Genomic DNA, 26,335 nt, shown 5'->3' with positions numbered 1-26,335 from the left:
TTACTTTGCTGGATATAGCAAATGATGACAAAATTAACATTTGAAACCAGATAAATGGTCTATGCTTAATTTCATGAAGTGTGTGATTAATCGTGATTAATCACGATTAATCACAGAAAAAGGGTGTGATTAATTCGATTAAAAATTGGAATCGATTGACAGCCCTAATTTATATATAGATTTTTTTTTTTTACTTTGCTATTTCGCTGTCTTGTTGGAGGGCTTTCTATTGTGAAGTTACTTCCTTGGTTTTACATTTTAAAACTTTGTTTTATATTAATGTTCCTTTCATTTGACATGCTTAGAAATGCAGAAATTCAAAACGCCTTACTAATGTTATATCTTCTAGTTGATTTGGTTGTTTAAATATACCTGTGATCATTAAAAATAAGTGTCAGTTGTAAAAATCAAAATGTGAAGTGAACCACAAAGAGTTAAATACAACTTAAATTGAGGGAAATTACTTATACACTGTGGTTCCTAGCTGACAGGCATGTGTTTACTGAAATCTAATAACCAGAGAAGCTGCCATGAAACCACAGTTATTATTAAATCGTATTCTGAATTTTTGAATTGCTTTCAGCTTGACAAAAGTCAATCATTTTGCAAATACAATTAAATTAAATTCTCTGTGATTTGTATCTTATAATTTTAACAGCTTTTATTTCATTGTAAACTCCAAATATAGCTCATTCAACATCCTGAACTCAACATTCTCTTCTCCGCTGACATATATTCAAAAGAGCCAACCGATTAGCTCTCTAACAGCTTTGTTCTTTATGTAAATGTAAACCTAGTTAACCTTCTGAATTCTTTTGATGAATTTAGCACACAGAACTTAGCACCACAATGCTAATTCTGGGTTATGTGTGGGAGTCATTTTCAATTAAATTTTATGGGGGAATTTTATCTTGCGGGCATAAACTACACAAGTGTGAACAGCTGCGTGTGTCTCGTGCCTCATGAAGACTTTGCACTGAGCTCTCTTGCATGTCAGTAGGGGCTGTTTCTTTTAAAGATATATAATTAGTTAGCTGGTTTCCCAGAAGTGTAACTAATGGCACATGAGGTGACCCCCTCACCAAGTATTGTCTTCTAACCAAACACACACAGGCATTGTTCAAACAATTTCAAAATATGTTATATGCGGTTTGTCTTCCCTCTTCAGAAGGCTTACCAGCATCCATCACCAGTAGACACTTAAGTTGCTGTTTCTTCTTATATTTCATTTTCTTCCAACAACACTTTGGCTGGGATCATATCTTTGGAAAAGAATGTGGTAGAGATTTTGGCTAGTAACCAGCCTTTGACATATCACCTTGGCAACTGCCTAGCCACACCCTCACAACTATCTAGAGTACCTGAGCAATAATAACCAATAGAGTTACACTGAAAATGGAGCAGAAGCTATGAATGTCATGGAGACTTGAGGTTTGGTCACTGCCAGCATCAACCAATTAGCAACATGACTCAGCAATATTTCAACACCCCAACTTCATAAAGCCAGGAGAGTTGTTTTTTTGTTCTGCTCTGGATAGCAAGCCAAGTGGCCTTTAAGTATCACAAATCTTCACAAACAGCAAGGCAAAGTAACAGGAAACAAAAACAGTCAGAAGTAGTCATCAGGTGTCATGTTCACTACTACAGCATCTCAGAGATCTCAAATCCATAATTAGCAGTAATTATTACTGCACCGCATGAGTGTGACATCATTAACAACTGTCTTATATTGTGAACCTATGTGGTTCAAACAACAGAGATGCGACCACATTCAAGAAACAGACATGATTTGTTAGTTTCTACAACAATGCTTCGTACTATGGTAGTTAATCAGCGAGGAAACACACCCCTGGTTTGATGAATATAAAATCTTTTTAACGCCACTGAGCACTTAAAATGATCTTCAAATGAATTTCAACAACCTCACCCACCTGTGCTATTCAGGAAAGAATCGGCTTAATCAGCAGTAATTGAAACCAACTTTATCCACTGAGGCATGCTGAGACTTTGACTGGATTGTTCCTGATCTTAATATTTATTTATTTATTGGCTAGTAGAAGTTCTGAATGTAAGGTTACAAAGAATTATGGCTAAAGTCTTTGGCTAGGCTCGCAGCTTTCTGGCTCACATATTTAGATGTAGAATAAGCTTTACTGCCTTAGTAACAGAAACACACATGTAAACAACTTGGTGTTATAAACAGCTTTGGCAAAGCAAGTCACGCCCATTTACAGGAAATGGCATGAATGAAAAAAAGCAGCAAGGTGAATCCTCTATCCAGCAGCGGCATTCATGATACTCTAGATCAGATCAGGCCAGACTTGTGGACATGTGTACATTGTTCTCTGCACTTCTTAATATTACAGACTTTAAATAGGCAAGTGTACATATATATGCACATGCAGCTGTATATTTTGCAGTGATGACATTTAGATTTATTTTCTAGCTATTTGTATCTTATCTGCATTTACGTTTTTGTTCTTCTGTTTCTTAAGTGGTGTCTAATGTCAGAAACTGCTACATCTAAAAGAAATTTGAGATGACCAATAAAAGACTTCTGAATCTGACACGGAATTTCTATTCAGCAAGTGTAAACAAAAGCTTGTTCTTTTACTGTAAACATGACAAATTGTGCTGAACTAGCATCTGTTATCAGACATGTTGGAAAATAATAGACTCTGAGGGACAAATACTGTGATCTAGAGAGACCTCGGGCAGCTGCTCTAATACATTAAGTCTTATCCGTCATGGCTTTAAAGCTTGTTTACAGAATAACTAAATAAACTTTTTTTCTTTTGAATAAATGTAACTTTAAACCCCAAAAATACTTTTCTTAAAATTCATATTATTGGCCATACAAACAATTACCTCAAGTCAAAATTTATATTTTTATCTAAATGATATAAAACTCTACTGTACAGTTGAGGTGGCTGTTTATGGTAAATCTTGCTTTAAATGTGCGGTACTGTTTTATGGGCTTTTTGAATAATAAACATACTTGTAACATTGTAAGTAGATCTCAGATGCATTCCATGATTGCAGGGTCAACAGGAAATAAAAAATATTCAAAGGGGTGTTTAGCAATAACTAATGCCTATACATTGTATTGCTGTGTTGTGGTCAGTATAATATCCAGGCCATTTTCAGAAATTGTATTAATATAATTTTAAATATATTCAGCTAATTTCAGTAAATTCAGTTAATTTAGCGATAAAAACATTTTACACAACGGGGACAATTTTTACAACAAGAATATTGCAAGTTTTGTAAAATATCTTAGTCCATTTAGCATCCATGATTTTATTTTATTTTTTGTAATTTTACTTGGAAAAACTGGATGTTCAAACCAGAATTTTTCTACTTTTTCATTTGGCTGACAGGTACAACTAACCTATATGTACTTGAACACAAATAGCCGCACAAGCTCAAATTTACATGTTGTAAAATGTGTCTGAATCCATAATAGTCTTTTTTTTATATCAGTTTTCTCTTACTACTTGCAAAATTGTATATTGTCAATTCTACATTTGAAAAAGAAATTCTCAACCAATAAAAAAAGTATATGTTCTATACCAGGGAAGGGCATCTCTAGTCCTAGAGGGCCACTGTCCTGCACAGTTTAGCTCCATTCCAAATAAAAAATTACCTGCCTGTAATTTTCATGCAATCCTTTAGACTTTGGTTAGGTTTTTCAGGTATGATTGATTGGGGATTGTGATAAACTCAGCAAGACAGAGGCCCTCTAGGACTGAATTTGCCCTTCCTTCTTATATAGAATGGATGCAGTCCAGACATGTGATTTCCCCAATACTGGCATTTTCATGTGACATACAATGTAACTTGTGATGCTTCCTCTCCCAAGGCCTTGTGGGATAGTAAATTGTCCTTTGTATAGGCATACCTCAAAATATTGCAGGTAGTAGTATGTCATTCAGGTACTTTCTGACTACTGTAGAATATTGTAAATACTTATGAATACTGTAAATTTAGACATAATACTCTCCAAATGTAGCCTACTTTTTTTCACAGAAACTGGCATTCTGATATATAAAACATCCACTATTCATTGCTTAATAAATTCCTTTCCACTGAAATAAGAAAAATTAAATGCTGCATGAATGCATGTGTTAATGCTTGTGTATATTATGAAACTGAATTTTCCATCTAATTAATTTTTTACTTTGTCTGCTTAAGGAAAAAATAAAATGAAATGTGCCTCCATCCAGCAGTTTTCCACACCAGACACGTCACGAATTCAGTCCATGGACTTCTGTTTATTCACCACCAGAGGTCACCCTTTCCATTACATTGACTCTCGCACTACACAAACTGTTGCATAGCACCCCGGACTACATTTCCCATCATTCTTTGCACAATTTGCACACTGCCCTGATTGCACTCATTGCACACAGCTGTTTCTAATTACCTCATTCACTATATAACACCCACTCTAACCACATTTCTCTGCTGAGTATTGTTTAGCCTGTACCCCTTTCCGAGTCTCCGTGTTTTCCTTGTTTTGCCTTGCCTGTTTTTGCGGTTTCTGATCTTTGCCTGTTTCCTTGGATTTCTCCCTCTCCTGTCGCCCCTTTTGATTCTGTCTGCTGATCGGTGACCTACGCTAGCCCTAGGACTATTCTTGTGTTTGCCCGCCATATACCTGTTTGCCATTGTTTTGACCCTGCCTGTTTACCACGTCTCTTTAATAAAGCCTGCAGATGGATCCACACGTCTCACGTCTCGTCAGCCCCGTTACAACACATCAACCGTACAGCCATGCATATTTTTGGAAAATTGTAGCATACAGTCTCTGGTTTGAATCCTTACTTAACTGGTTTCTTGTTTGATCTTATTATTTTATGGCTGATCAGCATCTTCGTTTTATTGTCTGACTGAGGAATTACTCAGTATTGAGAGTGTTGCTGATGGAAGGGGTTAGTTCTTATTGTCTCCTCTTCAGTTCAAGATAATTAATAATAATAATAAAAATAATCATAAAATTATTAAATATAATTTAAAAATGATATAATAATTAATATAATATTATATTATATGAATAATTATATTTAATATAATTATTAAATATAATTTAATTATTTTAATTAAAATAAAGATTTATCTTTATTATTTTAAAGATGAAAGCGGTTTCTCTGTAAGGCTTTTGAACACTACTGAATTTTCTATATTTTTTGCTATTAATTATCCTTTTTGCGGTTACAAAACGTTTTGTTAAGCGGAATGGTGAAAGTCATCATTTACTCTGAAATGAGTCGACATTAACCATATACAACATTTAGCATCACTAGGCCGAAAATAAGTTTTTCACTTGGCCTTTTATTATTTTTTTACACCCTTAGCTACCGTTCACGTATAATTGATGCTAGTTTACGATGTTTTGCGTTGTACTCATTGTGGCTTTACAGTATTGAGTTGGCAATTAGGAACTTGTCCACTCAAATTGTCATTATGAAAGAAGTGTGGAATAAGAGGCAGGATTCAGTCTCCTTTGAGAGGATATTGTGTGTCAGCTAATCCTCAAATACTGTTAAACCGAGAGGACTGTAGTACTCCCTTGAGTGATTAAAGTGGATTAAATTGATTAAACTGTCAAGAGTTCACGCACGTTTGTACCCAATAGGGACTTTCTATTAACTTCTGTTGCTTTTATACTGAGCTAATGATGTTTTCTCTCTCTATATCTACCCTCAAACCTAATCACAGAAACCTTTTACATTTTTAGATGTTATTATAAATCTGTTTTGTGGTGAGTGTTGGTCCCCACAATGTAGCTGCTTTCAGGTTTTACTGTCTTTAAGACATTTGGTCCTACAATGTAAACCTACACACACACGTTTACTTATCTAAATGGAAACATTCCATAGACTGGTACTGATTTTTAGGTATTATCAGAGATGGTATTATAATTGGGAGATACCAGGGCTAACATGTTGAAGATTAAGCTGTGATAAGCTGTTTTTTCACAAGGTTATAACAAGGGTAAACACTTCGGACACATATTTGGATTTATAAAAATGATCTTATTGACTATATTCAAGGCTGAGTAATAAATCATGAGCCTCGTTCATCTGATTTTACATACTTAGAATGATTTGGTTGCGCTTAGTTTCAAGTGAACGCTCAAAATACATTATTTGGGTAACACTTTACAATAATGAACTAACACTTTAATAAACTTTAATACATTAACTAATGGAACCTTATTGTAAAATGTTACAATTATTTGTTAATAAGGCATATACGTTCACAAAAACACTTAAATTAAACAGAAAAGCAAGCAGGTGCATGATTTGGCATGGCAGCCAATACAAATAATTAATCATCGTTTCCTTACCTAAATCCTGCGTTTGGACCAGGCTCGGTTGCAGAATCACATCAATTTGTGCTTCTGAAATTAGGCTATTATCTTTTTCTATATAGTGTAGTAGTTAGCTATCTGTGTGGTACGTTATGTTATGGAGGACCGAGAGTGCTACTTAAAAATCAAATGAAGAATCAATTTATTAATTTAATAATTCAAACATAAACATGTATATAAATAAATCACTTTTTAAATGGACAAATTAATAGACATTTAACGATGTTTATTTAATTCGTGTTTTTAAGTGTAGTTTAATAAAACAATAAAAAGTACATTAATAAATATTTTTAAATGCACATTTTAAATCGCTTTTTAAAAATGCATTTGGCACGTGGGAGCAACCAATCAACTTTCGCCTCGATTTGAAGCGCCAACCCCTCTCTCGCTTGTAAATTTAACACGCACTGTCATTGGACAGTGAGAAAAGTTATACGTACAGCGGGAGCAGTGTTGCCAACTTAGCGACTTTGTCGCTAGATTTAACGACTTTTCAGACCCCCCCTAGCAACTTTTTTTTCCAAAAAAGTGACTAGCGACAAATCTAGCGACTTCTTGGACAAACCTTAGCTAGTCTCTTTGACTCGCAGGCAGTGGCGGCTCGTGGCTTTTAAAATAGAGAAGGCACACTAATTGTATTGGTCTGGGATCCCTGCCGATTATTATTATTATTATTATTATTATTATTTGCTTAACCACTTTAAAATGGCTTTTTGGTTGCTTTTAGTCAGAAAACGTAAAGAAAACGACATACATACAGCAAGATAATATAACTTACCTGACCTGACCTATCACTTGAAGCAAACTTGAAGCCTGTTGTGCCATTTAATTAAAGGGGTCATATGACGCGATTTCTATTTTTCCTTTCTCTTTGGTGTGTTACAAGCTCTTGGTGCATAAAGAAGATCTGTAAAGTTGCAAAGACTAAAGTCTCAAATCCAAAGAGATATTCTTTATAAAAGTTAAGAGTCAACCACGCCTACCTAAAACGGCTCGTTCTAACACACCCCCACATATCTACGTCACTATGTGGGAAGATTTGCATAACGCCGCCCAAATGTTGACGAAAAGAAAGAAGGCGTAACTTTTATTCTCGCTGTAGTATTGTTGCCGCCGCCATATCGTGAAGAGCTGTGTGTTTCGTTGTGAAAGCGAAACTACTTTGTTTGGTCTTCCAAAAGAGGACGATATCCGCTTCGTCATGCCTAGAGCTGATCCATGCTGGTCGCTGAGGGAATGCATCAACTTAGTGCCGTGGATCGCCGGATCGGCTTTCACCATGTCCAGCCCGGGATCGTCACATGTGGTTGCCGTGTAAAAATCGATGCGTTTTAGAAAGGCGGGGCATAGAGGAGAAACGATAATGTACTTTATGTGGAAAGTACTGTTTTGTTTTTTTTACCTTAAACCGCATAAACACATTTCATTACACCAAATACACAAAATAATGTTCTTTTTTTTAAGCAACATCATATGACCCCTTTAAAATACATCGGACGTTTTAACCCAGTTGGTGGAATTGTCATTCGGTCCGTTACCCATCAAGCGCTGTGATAGCGCTTCAAAGCTTTCTCCGGTTTAAATTTACTGCTACAATACACGAAGGCGGTTTTAAAATGTTTTTCATGTCGATATAAAGTGGTTACATACTGTTAAAACTGATTGTGGTAGTGATATCTTTAGGACTGTCGACTGTATAGAACAGTGGCAAGCGAAAGCGAATGTCCGGCGACCTAAAACCTGAAATGACAATTCCACCAACTGGGTTAAAACGTCCGATGTGTTTTAAATAAAATGACTTTTAACATTTAAATAGAACATTTATATATAACACATTTGCAAACTGTAAAGCTTGTATTACTATTGGTTGGGGACTGCCCCACTGAATGCTGGTTAATAATTATTGACCGCTGCAGAACTCTTGTCAGGGAGTCGAGTCATCATATTGAGTTTGACCGTTATACATTTTGTTGTATGCATTTGGCATTTTTATTTAATTTCTTTAATTTTAAAATGTGTATAAGTCGTATTTATAAAGTTTTAGCTTTTAGTTTTGGATCTGTTTTTAGTTGTTTTAATACTACAATTGATTGCTTCTGTTGTCCTCATTTGTAAGTCGCTTTGGATAAAAAGTGTCTGCTAAATGACTAAATAAATAATAAAAATAAATATGTTATAATATTTACTTAGCTATTGTATTGCACGTCATCACTATACTCTTAGTAATGACTTCTGCCTCAAGGCATTTAAAACCCTGCTGTCTAGGTTCAAAATCTTTTGGGGAATGTGTAGTGTAGATGTGTAGTTAATTGATTTCTCTACAGCTCAAACATTTCAACAAAGTAATTCAGAAGCTGAGAAGACAAGAGCAGCTCTGTCAGGGGGGTGTTGGCTGATGGCCCGTGTTAGGGATAAGTGACTCAAGTATATCATTATGTTATCTGACAGACAGTTGTGCTCACAAATACACCCATGGTGGGTCAACCTCGAAGAACCAGTCTGCACAGATATTTTTGATCAGATCATGAGCTTGCCAGGAAACAATTCTGTTTAGATGTTACCAGTAGCGACAGAAGAACAACTTATTGTAAAAAAAAAGAAAGAAAAAAAGTGGTGTGCACCACACATGCATGTTTTAGATATCGTGTGAAAGAAATGTCACAGACCTTTAGTACTGAAACAAGTGTTCTTTTCTGACATGTCACATGAAGCCCTTCTGACTGAGATTCTACGTTTTATGATGCATGGAAAATATTCTGTAATAGCTACACGCCCCTCCTCACCATTTTGCTTTGTCATCATCATTTTCATGCACTCCACCTCCCTCTTCACAATAAAAGGGCCCTAATCGTGTATGTGGGTAATTTTAATTACTTTTGCCTATTTTCATTAGACTGATCTCGTCAGATTGTTTAGGTTATGCAGAGTATGCAGAATCAATGAATTTGATGGCATGTGTCTGGACGCAGAAGAGAAGGCCTAATTATCTAGTGAAGTGATACTTACTGTAGAGTTAATGAAAGTTGTCATGAGCACTTTAGTGTTTAAAGTGGATGTCATAACAAATGTCGGTAGACTGGGAAGCTTTTAAAATGAGCGGTTCATTCATAAATTCATGCTACCTTACCTTCACACTGTGGAGAAGACAATGAGCACAGCTCTGAAAAGGGGCGGGCTACATAAGAGCTATAAAGAAATATACAGTAACAGTGAAGTAAATTCTAGGTCTAACTTTTGTTGGTAAGTAATCATTTAGAACTATTGCAAATATATATATATATATATATATATTTTTTTTTAAAACATGCACACATTCGCTCTTTTTTGTAAGCCCAATATTTTGAAAACACAAAATGTTTCATGTCATCTCACCGTCGGTTAGGAATTACATCAATAACGTACCATATTTTCAATAAAAAATGGCAAAATTAGAAAAAAAGTAATTTGCATCACTGGATATTATATTGAATATTAACATTTCTATTGTAAATCAGTTGGCAAATATTTTGCTACTTCCATCTTACCTCGCTCTCTTTCAGTTATAAAATTGATGCTTTGCGCTGGAATTTGTGCTCTACTTCTGTGAACATTTAAGCCCCACCTACTTTGATTCGATTGGCTATTTCAATTCTAAATCCAGGTGTGAAAAACTTGTTGCCTCTTTCCCAAAAAGACTCATGGCTGTATTCGATCAAAAGGGTGCTTCTACTAAATACTGAGCAAAGGGTCTGAATACTTAGGACCATGTGTTATTTCAGTTTTTCTTTTTTAATAAATCTGCAAAAATGTCAACAATTCTGTGTTTTTCTGTCAATATGGGGTGCTGTGTGTACATTAATGAGGAAAAAAAATTAACTTAAATGATTTTAGCAAATGGCTGCAATATAACAAAGAGTGAAAAATTTAAGGGGGTCTGAATACTTTCCGTACCCACTGTATGTAGTTTTTTTATGTTAGAGTCTATTATTATACTCCTTTTGTTCTTTAATATTTTGAATTGTTTTTTGCTTTATCTTTTGTTTTTCATTTAAAGGTTTTAAAATGTTGTTGTATGCATTTGTCATTTTTATTTAATTTCTTTAATTTTAAAATGTGTATAAGTCGTATTTATAAAGTTTTAGCTTTTAGTTTTGGATCTGTTTTTAGTTGTTTTAATACTACAATTGATTGCTTCTGTTGTCCTCATTTGTAAATCGCTTCGGATAAAAAGTGTCTGCTAAATGACGAAATAAATAATAAAAATAAATATGTTATAATATTTACTTAGCTATTGTATTGCACGTCATCACTATACTCTTAGTAATGACTTCTGCCTCAAGGCATTTAAAACCCTGCTGTTCAAAATCTTTTGGGGAAATAACATTTTGATGTGTAGTTAATTGATTTCTCTACAGCTCAAACATTTCAACAAAGTAATTCAGAAGCTGAGAAGACAAGAGCAGCTCTGTCAGGGTGGTGTTGCCTGATGGCCCGTGTTAGGGATAAGTGACTCAAGTATATCATTATGTTATCTGACAGACAGCTGTGCTCACAAATACACCCATGGTGGGTCAACCTTGAAGAACCAGTCTGCACAGATGTTTTTGATCAGATCATGAGCTTGCTAGGAAACAATTCTGTTTACATGTTACCAGTAGCAACAGAAGAACAACTTATTGTAAAAAAAAAGTGGTGTGCACCACACATGCATGTTTTAGATATCGTGTGAAAGAAATGTCACAGACCTTTAGTACTGAAACAAGTGTTCTTTTCTGACATGTCACATGAAGCCCTTCTGACTGAGATTCTACGTTTTATGATGCATGGAAAATATTCTGTAATAGCTACACGCCCCTCCTCACCATTTTGCTTTGTCATCATCATTTTCATGCACTCCACCTCCCTCTTCACAACAAAAGGGCCCTAATCGTGTATGTGGGTAATTTTAATTACTTTTGCCTATTTTCATTAGACTGATCTCGTCAGATTGTTTAGGTTATGCAGAGTATGCAGAATCAATCAATTTGATGGCATGTGTCTGGACGCAGAAGAGAAGGCCTAATTATCTAGTGAAGTGATACTTACTGTAGAGTTAATGAAAGTTGTCATGAGCACTGTAATGTTTAAAGTGGATGTCATAACAAATGTCGGTAGACTGGGAAGCTTTTAAAATGAGCGGTTCATTCATAAATTCATGCTACCTTACCTTCACACTGTGGAGAAGACAATGAGCACAGCTCTGAAAAGGGGCGGGCTACATAAGAGCTATAAAGAAATATACAGTAACAGTGAAGTAAATTCTAGGTCTAACTTTTGTTGGTAAGTAATCATTTAGAACTATTGCAAATATATATATATATATTTTTTTTTTAAAACATGCACACATTCGCTCTTTTTTGTAAGCCCAATATTTTGAAAACACAAAATGTTTCATGTCATCTCACCGTCGGTTAGGAATTACATCAATAACGTACCATATTTTCAATAAAAAATGGCGAAATTAGAAAAAAAGTAATTTGCATCACTGGATATTATATTGAATATTAACATTTCTATTGTAAATCAGTTGGCAAATATTTTGCTACTTCCATCTTACCTCACTCTCTTTCAGTTATAAAATTGATGCTTTGCGCTGGAATTTGTGCTCTACTTCTGTGAACATTTAAGCCCCACCTACTTTGATTCTGATTTTGACATTGACGAATGTAGTTAACATCTTGACAAGCCTAAAAATGTAACTGGCGAGAAAAAATGGTCAGAAAAGATATAAACATGCTTTACATTCTAAGGATGGTTCTAAGGATGGAGTGGTAGAATTTTATAAAGAACTGTATAGTAGTGAACATACACAGGTCAAACAATAATAATGTGTTTATTGAAGGTCTTCCTCTGGTGTCAGAAGACACTAATGCTGAACTCTGTAGAGTGATGACTTTACAGAGCCCTCGTTAATTTCCCAGCCCAGCCTAGTCTTGCCTTGTCTGTTTTCCCGGTTTCTGATCGTTGCCTGTTTTCCTGGACAACCTCTTAGGGCTAAGCTTAGACGCGAGGGTCCACGTTCATCACTCGCTCAGTTTATGGATTATGCTTTGTTGACTGTCGGATCTTTGTTTACTGTGGGTGTCGCGGTGGAAGAACGCGACACAGTGTCTGTGACTGAAATGGCGGCTGTACCAGAGCACGCTCACAAAATCGCGGCGTCAGCGGAGCCTGATCGCAAAATGGCAGACACAACAGCGCCACGTTATGTCACAACAGATCTTCCTGAGTCGAGTCTAGTCACAGTTGATCGTCATGTTTCCCAGCCCAGCCTAGTCTTGCCTTGTCTGTTTTCCCGGTTTCTGATCGTTGCCTGTTTTCCTGGATTTATCCCCTCTAGTCTCGCCCTTTTGATTCTGTTCGCCGATCGTTGACCTACGCTAGCCCTAGGATTATTCTTGTGTCTTGCCCGCCATATACCTGTTTGCCATTGTTTGACCCTGCCTGTGTTTCTGACCTCTTCTGCTTTAATAAAAGCTTGCACATGGATCCGCACGTCTCACGTCTTGTCAGCCCCGTTACATGGAGACTCTGGAAACACTGTCCCACTATAGTGTCTGCAGCCAACATGAGTCACAGAACCAAGTGTTTCCTTCCATTCAGATGGGCTTACAGAGAAGCCCTTTGTTTCTAAAAATGATAGGACAGGAAGGAAAGAGGATTTGAGGGTTGAGATGAAGGGTCATTATAACATTCTTTGATTTTCCTCTCTCTTCCCAGTGGTGCATATTCAAGGTCAGGAGTTGTCAATATATAGCATGTTCAATAAAAAAAAGTAAATATATAGCATCTTTATCTGAGCTTTTAACTATATTAATTAGTTAAAAAAGAGAGCTGTAAGACAGTATTTCCAATCACACGATGTTCACTTTCTTTAATGCAGAGGTACAGTGTATTAGATGCAATATAAATAAATAGATGTTAAATTTTTACATTTAATAAACAAACACTTTATATTAAATAAGTTATGTTCTGCGTAACCCTCAATTGCGTGACTTTTTATTTTGGGTGGAAAAAAATATTTCATCCCGTGTGTGTGTGTGTGTGTGTGTGTGTGTGTGTATATATATATATATATACTTCTCCATGAAGTACCCCCAGCACTGCACATTTTGTATGTCTCCCTATATCTGACACACCCAATTCAGGTCTTGCAGTCTCCACTAATGAGCTGATGAGTTGAATCAGGTGTGATTGATGAGGTAGACATACAAAATGTGCAGGGCTGGGGGTACTCCAGGACAGGTTTGAGAACCACTGGTTTAGATTAATTAACAGGGCTAAAGTTCCAGAATCAATTTGTCATCATATACTGTAGTACAGCAAGTTAACTCTTAATTGCTTTGGTGAAATGCTTACAAACATCCATTGATCCATTCTCCAAACCACATCTATGTAGATACTGTACTGTAAACAATTCATTTGAAATACTAAATTAAATTACAGTTAAGAACTATGGTACACTTTCATGAGTGCAGGTAAGTCAGAATCAAGAGCCATATGTAAAATGGGTTCTAATGATGAGTGATGGAAAAACCTGGCCTTCAGATATTTCAAGAGATGACACAGATTAAATTATTAAGAGCCTGATGGACTGTTGGAGAAAGAAATAAACAATATCAATATAAGATAATGTTAAATTAGATTGACTTTCCCATGGCATGCTGAATTAGAACATTGTCAAACTATAGCCTATAAGTGCCTAAATAATATAAATATATGTAAACAAGTATTGTTGACTAGGCTATCACTTTATTACTAAATCATATTTTATCTATTTATTAATAAACATACAGCCTAAGCAAACAAACCAATAAATACATCTTATGAAGGACTCTACACCCTTGCCTAAGTGACTTGTATACTACAGAAAACATGGGCATCAGTTAATTTTTTTGCACATGTATTTATTTTGTTAGACAATATTAATTGTTCATATGCCAGCTTATACATTTATTTTGAAATTTGTTGGTCCATTTAAGTTGTGTATATGCTGTGCTTCAAATTAAACAAGAAAACTAGCTGATTCAGTTCTGTCATTGAACATTCATTAACTTGATTGCAAATATTATGAAATGTGGATATTTCTACACCTCTGAATTGTTTTTGTCTCTTAAATTCTTTTGTACACAGACATCTAAAACTGTCACCTCAGGATGGCAGAAGTCATGTATGCGAGTGAAGTGGTTAAACTGGGCTTATTCTTGGTACAAACATGTATGGGCATAAACTAAAACATCTGCAAGCAGTTGACTGCTATCTGGAGGTGACGCAGTGTTTTACTTTGAAGTGAATGAATTCATACAAAGTATTGTATTTTATATTCCTTATTTCTTCCATTATATTGCAGTGGAGCTCTATATTGATTGATTGCATTTCTTTCTTCCCAGGAAGGGGAAAGAAAAAAAACTATTACAAAAAAATAAAAATAAAACAACTGTTAAAGTGTAAACCCATGGAAAACAACATAAGACTGAAAAAAATGGTTTGTCAGATTTTATTGACAAGAATCCCTCAAACAAGATAACTAGATTGCAAAGGCTTTCAGTGGTGAAAATCAAGACAGAAATAATGGAAAAAAAAAGTTATACAGTAAATGTTATGATGAACAATAGAAACTTTGCAGATATAATACAGTATCATATATAATATATAAATTCACAATAAATAGGCTATAATGCTTACAACTATTTCAATTGAGTTTTACCATTTGTCATTTATATATGTCATATTTAAATTGCAACAGCATAATTACATAATCTTTATATTATGATATTCAGTATCAATTAATTAAAAATACTTTATCGGAAGATAGCGTGGCACACAGCAACACAACCATTTCAATTCTTTCTGGCTATGCCTGTACTAAAACTTTAATTTGAGTGTTTTTATTTATACGAGTAGTTTGCTAAGGTTAGATGCCTTCTTCATAACTTTGCAATCTCTTTTAATTAAGTTTGTGTTAATTAAGCTTTACATGCTGGGTGGATTAAACTAGTAATGCATTGTGTGTGTACTCACTAGCACAGCATTTCATTGCATTTTGCTTCCACAGCAGCAACTTAAATACTTGCCCCGGTTATACAGTTACTTTCTCCCCACAAAGCCCTTGCCATAGACAGGAAATGTTGAGCCTCAACCAGTTTAAACAAATCCAGTGCCTAGAGAGAGATACTCTCTCCATCACATACATTTTAACCACTTTTTCAGGAACTATGTGCCATGCTATGTATGTATGTATGTATGTGTATATATATATATATTATAATGTTTATCAGCTGTAAAAAGTATAGTACAGTACTGTGCAAACTTGTGTTAAATTTTTCACTTCTTATTGTAATCATCCTGTGAGATTTTTGTATGCACAAGGATGATCAGATTTCATCGTCCTTCAGCCACTCTGGAATTACTTGAAGAGAAAGAAAACCTGAGACAGACAAATCCATAAGAACTGTAACAACTGGAGAAATCTACCTGCAAAGCCACAGAGCCGTGAAAAGATTTAGATACTTGCTGTATACCCTAGTAAAAAAGTAATATATTTAAAATACATTTATTTCATACTAAGTGTAGTTCAAATCCATTAACATTTTCTGACATATCGCTCGAGACTTTTGCAAGTTGCAAAAAAACTTGCAAGTTTTTGCAAGATTTAATGTTAAATATATTTTGTATAGGTTAATAATCAGGGTCTGCACTCAGTTTGTAATATTACTGTTATTGTACAGTAAACAGTAGGGATGCAACAATACAGTTAGCCCACGGTTCAATAAATACCTCAGTTTAAAAAAAAAATTACCACAGTTTTTGGTTTAGTTATATTTTATGCTATTTTTAAATGCTATTTAAAAAAAAGAAGTATTATTTTTATGGATTGGCCATTATTTAGTGCTATGAACCTATGCTATGAACACATGTAATGTGTGTTTCATTCACACTAGATGCCTGAGGGCGCCCTCGCGCAGAAAATCCACATATACATTATAGAAGAAATAGAACTCAGGACGCTCCCTAATAAAGACAAAAAAGCCAACTATCGCTGTAACTGAATGAAAGAAGACAGAAACGCTTTGAATGATGACACTCAAAAAGAACATTAAGATAATAAACACTGTACTGCGACAATGTTTATCTGTGTTCTTAAAACCACCTCGAGTATTTTAATAATTAAGTAATGTTATATTTATAATCCACTGCTAATCGATTTAGCCATTATTCCAGTGTAGAATATATTTATGTGTCATTCTGTGATAAGAAGCCACCTCAGATCAAGAAGGAAATTATTTTAAACATTTGTCTGATGTTGTGCAGTAAAAGAATGTTATAATGTTCTTTTTTGTTGTTGGACAAAAGGTTTAGTCCAGGGCTGCCCAAACTCGGTCCTGGAGGGCCGGTGTCCTGCAGAGTTTAGCTCCAACTTGCCTCAACACTCCTGCTGGTAAGTTTCTAGTATGCCTATAAGTGCTTGATTAGCTGGTTCAGGGGTGTTTAATTGGGGTTGGAGCTAAACTCTGCAGGACACCGGACCTCCAGGACCGAGTTTGGGCACCCCTGGTTTAGTCATTACAAGGGAAGATGCACGGCGCGTGTTGCTTTTTCAGATCCAGGCGTTTACTCATCTCAGCGCGCAGACTTACGGACACACAAACAGAGCCAGCTTGGAGAGAAATAAAACGCACGGAAATTTAAAAGCAAAACCTAAAAAACGCTCTGATTGGTTGACCTCTTCATCTTTTTCTGTTGCTTGTTTTGAATACTGCGCGTGGACAGAGGCGTCACCAGGTTTTTTTGCGTAGTTTAGAGAGTGACAAATCGTACCAGCGTACTTTGAAGTCAAAATGCGTATCCGCTACGCAAAATGCGTAGGCTGGCAGGTCTGCAAATGCATTTGCGCCCATTTGTGCGCCCATGGGCGTGCTGGTCTAAAAAAGAGGTGTGTTCAGGCGCATCGTTGGCGCGTTGCTATTTTGAGGAACTGAAAATAGACTGCGCCATAGACCAACTCAAACCTGGTCTAAAGTCTAAAGTCAATTTCTCTATAGCTTTTTGTTATTTAAAGACCGCGTTAGTAGAAAATGCGCATCTGGGCGGGTCCACAACGCGCGTTCATTTTGCTTATTACACACAGGGACGCGCAGCAGCACACAAACATGCCAACTATTAAAAATTAAAGGATTACAGTAAGGCTACATAAATATAAAAATGTCATACATGTCATAATGGATAGTCACTGCGTGTATCAGAATTAGCCTACCTACTTGCTCGCGCATGAGCAGATCCCTTTGCTCTCTGGAGACCCGTTCAGTCTGTGTGCCTTAAAGGGGTAATATGATGCGATTTCAAGTTTTCCTTTCTCTTTGGAGTGTTACAAGCGGATTGTGCATAGATAAGATCCCTGAAGTTGCAAAGACTAAAGTCTCAAACCCAAAGAGATATTCTTTATCAAAGTTAAGACTCTGCCACGCCCCCCTAAAACGGCTTGTTCTAACATGCCCCCACATATCTACCTCACTATGTGGAAATATTAGCATAATGCCACCCAAATGTGCACGCAAAGAAAGAAGGCGTGGTTTCAGTAACCGCAGTTAGTGTGGAAGCAGCCATGTCAGGGAGACGCTGTGTGTTTATAGGCGAAAGCAAAAGCACTTTATTTGGCCTTTCAGAAGTAGATGCATTTAGGAATCTTTAAGATTACTTACAACAGAACAGCAATGCATTTTATGGATGACCGTTTCGTGAACCTAGGAGAGGAGGTAATTCTGACTTTGCTACGACAATCTGGCGCTTCTGAATCAGCTACTGTTTTGTTATTAGTTTAAGTATTTGCTATTGACTGTTCAAATGCAGAGTTTTGCGCATCGTGTATGTGTGTGTGTGCGTGCGCGCGTGAGAGAGAGAGCGCGAGAGAGAGCGCGGGAGAGAGAGGGAGAGAGAAAGAGAGCACGAGAGAGAGGGATAGAAAGAGAGCACGAGAGAGAGGGAGAGAAAGCGCTTGTCGGAAGGAGGGACTTTGTAGAAAACGAAGCGTTTGAGAGAGGCGGGGCCTCTATGACCTACAATAATGTACAGTATTTGAAAAATAATATGTTTTTTGAACATTAAAGCATGTCAACATATTCTGTTACACCAAATAATGATCTTTAAAAAAGCACCATATGACCCCTTTAAAATTCCACCGTTTAAATAGCGAATCCGCCATGGCGCGAGCGCAACTCGCTCTTAAAGGGAATGGGAGATGAGACTCTGATTGGTTTATAGCACATTATGCCCAAAAACACACCCATTACTCATTAAGAGAATAGGGACAACCCTTTTAGACCATGCACCGGGCGCGCCGATAGATTAGGAAACACCCCAAGTGCACCTGCGCCGTGCGCTTTAGACCATGCGCTTAGATCATTAAAATAGGGCCCATAATATGTAAATGCATTTGTAGTATACTTAGCATCAAATAAATGCATTTCAAATACATTTTAGTATATTTATTTTTCACTAGGGTAGTGTGGAAATCTTCAAAAATAATGTAATAATAAATTGATTTAATTTATCAGTTAACATTTATTAACTAAATCAAATCAATCTTACTGTATATGAACACCCTACTGCCCTTGAAACAGCTGTTAGTATAGCTTTGCAGGTAGAGATAAATAACCATCTTTTGCACAGTACTGTACACAGTAAACATACATGCCCCCCTTATGTCCATATGAGTAAGTAGAACTTAAAAAATATTTTTGTACCTTAATTTGCATAATAATTGTATTATGCTACATAGTATCTCAGTGATCTCTGTAGGATTTAGCATAATCCCCATAATGAATCAGAATGGGAAATTAATTTAAAACTGCTCATTCAGGGGAGGGGTAAATGTAGTTAGCATATTTATGTTTTATACATATTTATAATAAAACCATTATTATTTATTATGATGATTATTATGATTGATAATATAATATATATATATATATATTTTATAAGTTTTCTTTTTTGTGTCAGTGCCCTCTTTACAGTAGTTTTGCCTTGTAGCACAAGACTGTGTCACAATTACTTTTAGATTTAAAGAAGACAAACTAGCACTAGAATCTACAAAGCTGTGATATGCTGCCAAAGCAGCAAAATGCTAGGCTAGAAAAGTGACAATGGCAATAGCACAAGATCACCCCTTATGGTTAACAGTCCAGAACCACCACTTCATTCCGGATATTAGTAATTTGACCTGTGGGGAATAAAGAAATGTATAAATAACATTGCAGTCAATTTCTCAATCAGGGAAATCTTTCTGTACATGACCCAGAAAAAAAGAACTATGACAATCTACCCAACTATAAAAGCTGAATGATCTTTATGCAGAATAGAATGACAACATTAATTGTACGTATTAAAACCAGCTTGAACTCACGTGTTTTCACCATTTCGATGATAAAACCAAACTGCGATTAATGCACCAACAATCCCAATCCCAGTTCCAATCCCAATTAAAGCAGCACCCCAGTCAGGTAAACCACCTGAAAAAATAGCACACATGTAAATAGAAAAGAGATTGAAATCTGTGTTAAAATGCATATAAAACAAAGCCAACACATAGTGAATCAAATAACATTTCAACTGATTTTCAAAGACTATATACACTCTATCATTGTGGTTGCCATCGTGTCCCTCAGGGTCTATAACTTTAGACAAAAACACAAAAATGCACACTTTATATGTACTGAAAAACAACTAATTTAAAAAGTCCCAAAACAGTTTCTAGAGCATGTATAAGGTATAATGCTTTATGATGTTTACCTGTGTAACTGACAGTACAGTGAAACTGTAACAGATGAAAAAATTGTTTTATAAATATTGTTATAACCTCGCATTTAGAGCTACTGTAGGTAGACAAGTCTGTTGTTAATACCTGAATGCTGTCACAGCGAAGCTCCCACTGCAGGTCCTCACAGCTGTTGACCGTCAGTGTCTCATGTGTCCCAGCTACTACAAACCCTAACCTTTTGCCATCTGAATGAAAAATGCATGTTCCATTCTACGCAAAGAAACAAATTAGTCATTTCAAACGCATTTCACTCTTTCAAAATTATATTTGAACAATTCAATCCTAAACCAACCTTATACCACGCATACTCGCAATCTCCGGAGTTTGGCATGTTAAAGGGCACCGGGTAAGTGAACCCCTCAGTCGTGCGCAGGCTCGCACATGAGATTTCCTGCTTTGCAGGACATTCTGATAATCACAAGATACCGTTTAATAACACGACGTTTTGAAAGGTAAGATACAGTCGAAAGCACAGCAGATCAATCAAGCATGTTAATGACGACTTCATTCCTTCCACCGGTTCGTTCGCTCACTGACGCGAAGATGCCATCTCTCTCTCTCTCTAGCAAGCTTTGCAACAATGTGTTCCATTCGTGGAATTCTAACAAAATAATAGATAATGTATAGATACTTTAAGGAAATTAAGAAAAGTGCAACTACATTTTTTCTAATGTTAGCTAGGCTACTGTGTTTTTCAAGATGCCTATGGCTTCGTAGAAAAGAAAAAAGAAAAAAAAACTCGTACCTTCCTTTTTTTCCGAAGCCCGAGTATATCCCGTAAATGAAGTGATCGCGAACATAAAAACTGCAAACAGCCTTTCTCTCATGACTGTCCTGCTCCTAACCATTCATACAGCATCCGTACGAGTGAGGAAGTGAAGCGCAGGCAATGGCGCTAGTGCGACGCTGAGCGGGCGGGGGCGGGTGCGGGGGCGGGGGCGGATCATAAATGGGGCAAAATCAAAATGAAAGTCATAGCGTTTTATTGGCACATTTATTATTTATTTTATTTATTTGGTCATTTAGCAGACGCTTTTATCCAAAGCGATCCTAAAAAATAACACTGCCAAACACACAAGCTAAAAAACAACAACTTACTTACACACAGTAAGAAATGGTTATAAAAATTGAAACTGAAGTGAAACAAGTAGTAGGAAACCGTTTACAATAGGCGCGTTTCCATTACAGATTTGCGCAAAACTTTGGCGATATTTTCTGAATGTCGATAAAAAAGTATTGCGAAATGACGGCGTTTCCATTAACCAATGTTATGCGGCTAAAACGTAACCTTTTGCCTCTCGCGATATGGCACCGGATTTTGGTGGGATTTTGGCTATATTTATTCAAAGGAGGTTTATGCATGAATCTTTACAGAAGCAGCAAAGAGATCCGCTTCAGAAACGTGCGTGGCGCGGCTGGAATAAACCATAGACTGTATAAAAACATTAACACAAGCATTGAGTGGCCGTAATCAGCTTCAGTGGCCGTATCAGAGCCACACTGCACCGCAGACGTGTGCAATGTAAATTGTCTAACTATAAATAGTAGGGAAAGCCCCTTATACTGGAGCGAGGCCACAAGTGTTTCTTGGAGGTTATAGTACACTGAAGAATGATCATATGATTTACATACGCCATGTGACCTGTATATGCGAAAAAGCCGTTTCCATTGCAGTTTTGCGAATTAATCATTTTTCGCATTGCCTGAAAAACTACCTCATGCGAGCGTAAAAACTTTTTTGCGATATATGGGCGTTTTTGCGAAATTGACGCGTTTCCATTAGGCGTATTTTCAATTCGCAATTTCAATTTGCGCAATTTGAAGGGTAATGGAAACGCGCCTGACATTCTTACCTGGTGAGCTTCTGCACAGAGGGCACACAATGTGTGAAAATGAACAGGCAGTGCAAACATAAACTCCACCAGTGGCGTGCACAGGGGGCGGGGCCGGGGGGGTTCTCGAGCCTCTGCCCCTTTAATCGCGGACGCTGATGTGCCCTTTCGATCCTATTTGCCCCCGGACCGAGATATCCACTATCGAGGGGGATATGCTTATAACTAATCAAAAACTAAGTTTTGATATATTTATAGCAGGAATACAAAAATATACAAAATATCTTCATGGACCATGATCTCGATAAAAATCGATAATTTGTATCAAATGTCTTTTAGATGAAAGAATTATATGTGTTTTGATTGATATGTTATAATATGTGCTTAGCTGTTGTATTGCACAGTATCACTACATCTTTCTAATAGCCTCTGTCATAAAGCACTTAAAACCTGCTGTCTAGGTGCAGAATCTGATTCCTCTGAATAAAATGTTTTTGAAAACATTTTGATGTGTAGCTGATTGATTTCTCTATAGCTCAGGCCATTGTTTAGCAGCTGAGAAGACAAGATGGAGTGAGTTAAGACTGTAATTCATTACGTCATCTGACAGACAGCTGTGCTCACATATACACCCATGGTGGGTCTGTCTGATACTAAAGGGTTTTTAAGGTCTCCAGGTTATTCAGCACTCTGTCAACACAAAATTCTCAGTGTCAACCAGTTCTCCATATCTGAACGCATCTCAAATTCAAACTTTCAAACTCAGAGTTTAGCAGTTTGACAAGGTACCATTTTACGTTCATTGCAATGGTTTGTTTGTTGAATTAATTTGCCTTGTACACTAAAAGGATGGAACAGGCTAAAATCAATAGGCCTAGTTCCAATTTGATTGGCTAGCTGTTTCCCAACCTACAAGAACCAATCTGCACAGATGTTTCTGCTGGAAAACAGTTCTGTTTACAGTACATGTTACCAGTAGCAACAGAAGAACAACTTATGGTGAAAGTTCAATTTGTTAAAGACTTCTTATGGCGCTTTTCCACTGCGTGGTACGACTCGGCTCGGCACGGTTTGCGTTTCCACTGCAGTTCAGTACCGCTTTAGAGTGGGTGGGATTATTCACATGTCGTTATAGTTGCGCCCGACTCCTAAAAAAACGTTTTCATTCCGCGTCGCCCCATCAAGCTCTCGCTGGATCCGCTCCTCTGCTATCAACGAGAGGAACGTTTGTTCTTCCGCAACAGACAACAAAACTCGTTCAAACGATTCTCTCCGGCCAATCCGTGATCAGCAGTGTTTACACGTAACGTTTTGGTAACTGTACGGTGGAAAACCCCCAAAAAGAGAACCATACCGTGCCGTACCATGCAGTGGAAAAGCGCCATTAGTGATGTGCATCCTCACATGCATGCTTTAGATCTGTACACAGAATATCACAGTGTACTGATACAGGTCTTCAAACGCCTGATATTTCTCACAACAGTAATATACATAAACATTACTGCACTAGAAGAATAAGAATGCTACAATTCTCTGCGGTTAGCTCATCTCGGAGGCTTCAGCTGAAGGTTACCGAATTAACAATAGAATTAAAGACTCTCCAACTGTTCAGCTAGTCATGTACCAGTAAAATCACCTCAGCTTTGGTAGAACAGGAACTCATGCAAGAAAGAGTGAACTGTAATAACCCTGTGGTCTGGTCTTCTGAGAGTTATTTCAGTCACTAATATGCCAGAAAAATAATCACAGCACTTTTTCTTCTTGTACTAATTTTTTTTTCCAACAGGAAAATATGTTATCAGTAATCGCTCTGCTTTTATAGCTCCTTGATTGAGATTCCTTTTCTCTGCTTGATGCAAGGGACAGGGCGTGTAATATCACCCTCACCATTTTGCTGAGTCATCCATCATTTTCATACACTCCTCCCTCTTCACAAAGGGCTCTAGCTCTACATGTGTATTGGCTTCCGAGAAGTGTTGGCCAGTCTCACACAGAACTATAAATCTTAAGACATCCAATTTCTTTGCATAGTGTAAGTAGGTGTTACCTATTCCTTTTACCCTGAAGACTCAGTGCACTTTCATTGTCTAGTTTTAATCTTTTTTATTGGTATTTAACAAGACAAAACATAATGGTATGTTCATAAAAAATAAGCTATTAATTATTGTCCCAATCTGGCCCCACAGAGAACAGCATAGTGGGCCCCTGTCAACCTCTGGGCATCCTTTCCCCCCATTAGTGAGGCCCCTGTAAACAACTACAAGATTTTTTTCTTAATCACTAATACAATTCATAAAAAGACAGGAAAATGTAAATGATATGCTTATAAAAACATAAAATTGTGTCATTAATATTTGCAACAAAGTAAATTAGCCAATTTTGTTTAAATGATAAGTTGTAAAATTTCACAATTTAAATTTTGTAATAAAATGCTGTATTTTACAAAGAGAATGGTGTATTATAACAAATGTGTCTGGCACCATAGCCTAGACGTTTAGGGTAAATACATAAAATCAACTGTTTAATGGGTTAATTCACCCAAAAATGAAAATTAGCCCATGTTTTACTTACCCTCAAGGCGGTACCCTCGGAGTTATATTAAAAATTGTCCTTGCTCTTCCAAGCTTTATAATGGCACTGAGCAGGTGTTTTTTTCTTTTTTACCAGTCCAAAAGAAGTCAAATAAAGTGGGAGGTGAATAAATGCCTCCTGTAGCGAATCAATGCATTTTTGTAGGAAAAAATATCCATATTTACAAACATTATAACATTATAAACACTTTTCTCTCACTTGCGCTAACTGTCATATGTGTGAGCCGTTCTGGGCGGATGATGTAGGACGTACACGTAGTGCATGTGGCGACGATTAGTGATGAAGCACAGAGGAGAGAGAACAAAACAAAATGCCAGTCACTAATTAGAAGTACAAAACGAGGATTTGAAAAGAAAAATGTCAAAGGAGTTTGATATAAGCCAAGAGGAGACTGGCTTTCCTTTGCTAAAGTAAGGAATCTTTGCTTCCTTTGTTCCTGTAAACAAACTTGCGAGACTAGCATATCTCAGAGGCGCGTGCACTGCGCATACATCCTACCATCCGCCCAGAACAGCTCGCATGACAGTCTGCGGAAGTAAGAGAAAAGTGTTTATAATGTTTTAAATATGGATATTTTCTTACAAAAACGCATCGATTCGCTACAGGAGGCCTTTATTCACCCCCGGAGCCATGTGAGGCACGTTTTATTATGGATGGATGCGCTTTATTTGACTTCTTTTGGACTTATATATATATATATATTTTTAAAAACTTTAAACAATAATTTGAGAACTGGAACTAATGGTTGCCTAAGTTGACATAAAATCTGAAATTAGTTAAGAACTTCATGAGCGAACACCACAATAAATGAATCAAACACATTTTAATGTACAAAAATTACAACATTCACTGAGACCCTTGTCTGAGACCCTTATGAAAATTAACCATGGTTTTACTACAAATTAAACCAAAAACCTTGGTTACTATAGTTAAACAATGGTAACTACAAATTAACCATGGTTTTGCTAACCATAGTTTAACCATGTATATTAAAACTGTGGTTATACAAATGGTAATCAATATGCCAAAAATAAAACATGGTTACTACACTTTCACTACAATAAAATCATGGTTAATTTTTGTAAGAGAGGAAGAGAGAAAGTCTGACAGGAAGTGCCACAACCTCTCACAAGTCTTTCCACTACTTCTCTGCCTCTATTTAGAGAAATTATGCAATTTTTTATTGTAGTATTGTATTGTAGAAGTAAAAGTACAGAAGCACTTGCTTTTAAAAGTACATAAGTACCAAAAGTAAATGTCCTTTTTTAAGTCAATGCACTGTTTTATTATTGTTGTATGTAATACTTGCAATACCTCTGAAGCAACTTACAATACAATACACCTACTGAATACACTGACTCGCTTGTAGTATCTTTGGAATAAAGAGCTTTTAGAATGTTAAAAACACTTAAGTACCAAAAGTAAATTTCCTTTTTTATGTCAATGCACTGTTTTATTATTGTTGTATGTAATACATGCAATACCTTTGAAGCAACTTACAATACAATACACCTACTGAATACACTGACTCGCTTGTAGTATCTTTGGAATAAAGAGCTTTTAGAATGTTAAAAACCTATGGTGGAAAAAAAAAAAATATATATATATATATATATATATTTAACAGCCCTACCAACCCCCACAAAAGCAGCATGGTAGTGATCTCACACAGCTCTGGACACATCTATGTGTAACCATTCATCC

The sequence above is a fragment of the Sinocyclocheilus grahami genome, unplaced genomic scaffold (assembly GCF_001515645.1).
Source record: "Sinocyclocheilus grahami isolate Dianchi unplaced genomic scaffold, SAMN03320097.WGS_v1.1 scaffold11.1, whole genome shotgun sequence".
In the NCBI taxonomy this organism is placed as follows: domain Eukaryota; kingdom Metazoa; phylum Chordata; class Actinopteri; order Cypriniformes; family Cyprinidae; genus Sinocyclocheilus; species Sinocyclocheilus grahami.
This window is presented reverse-complemented; position numbering follows the sequence as displayed.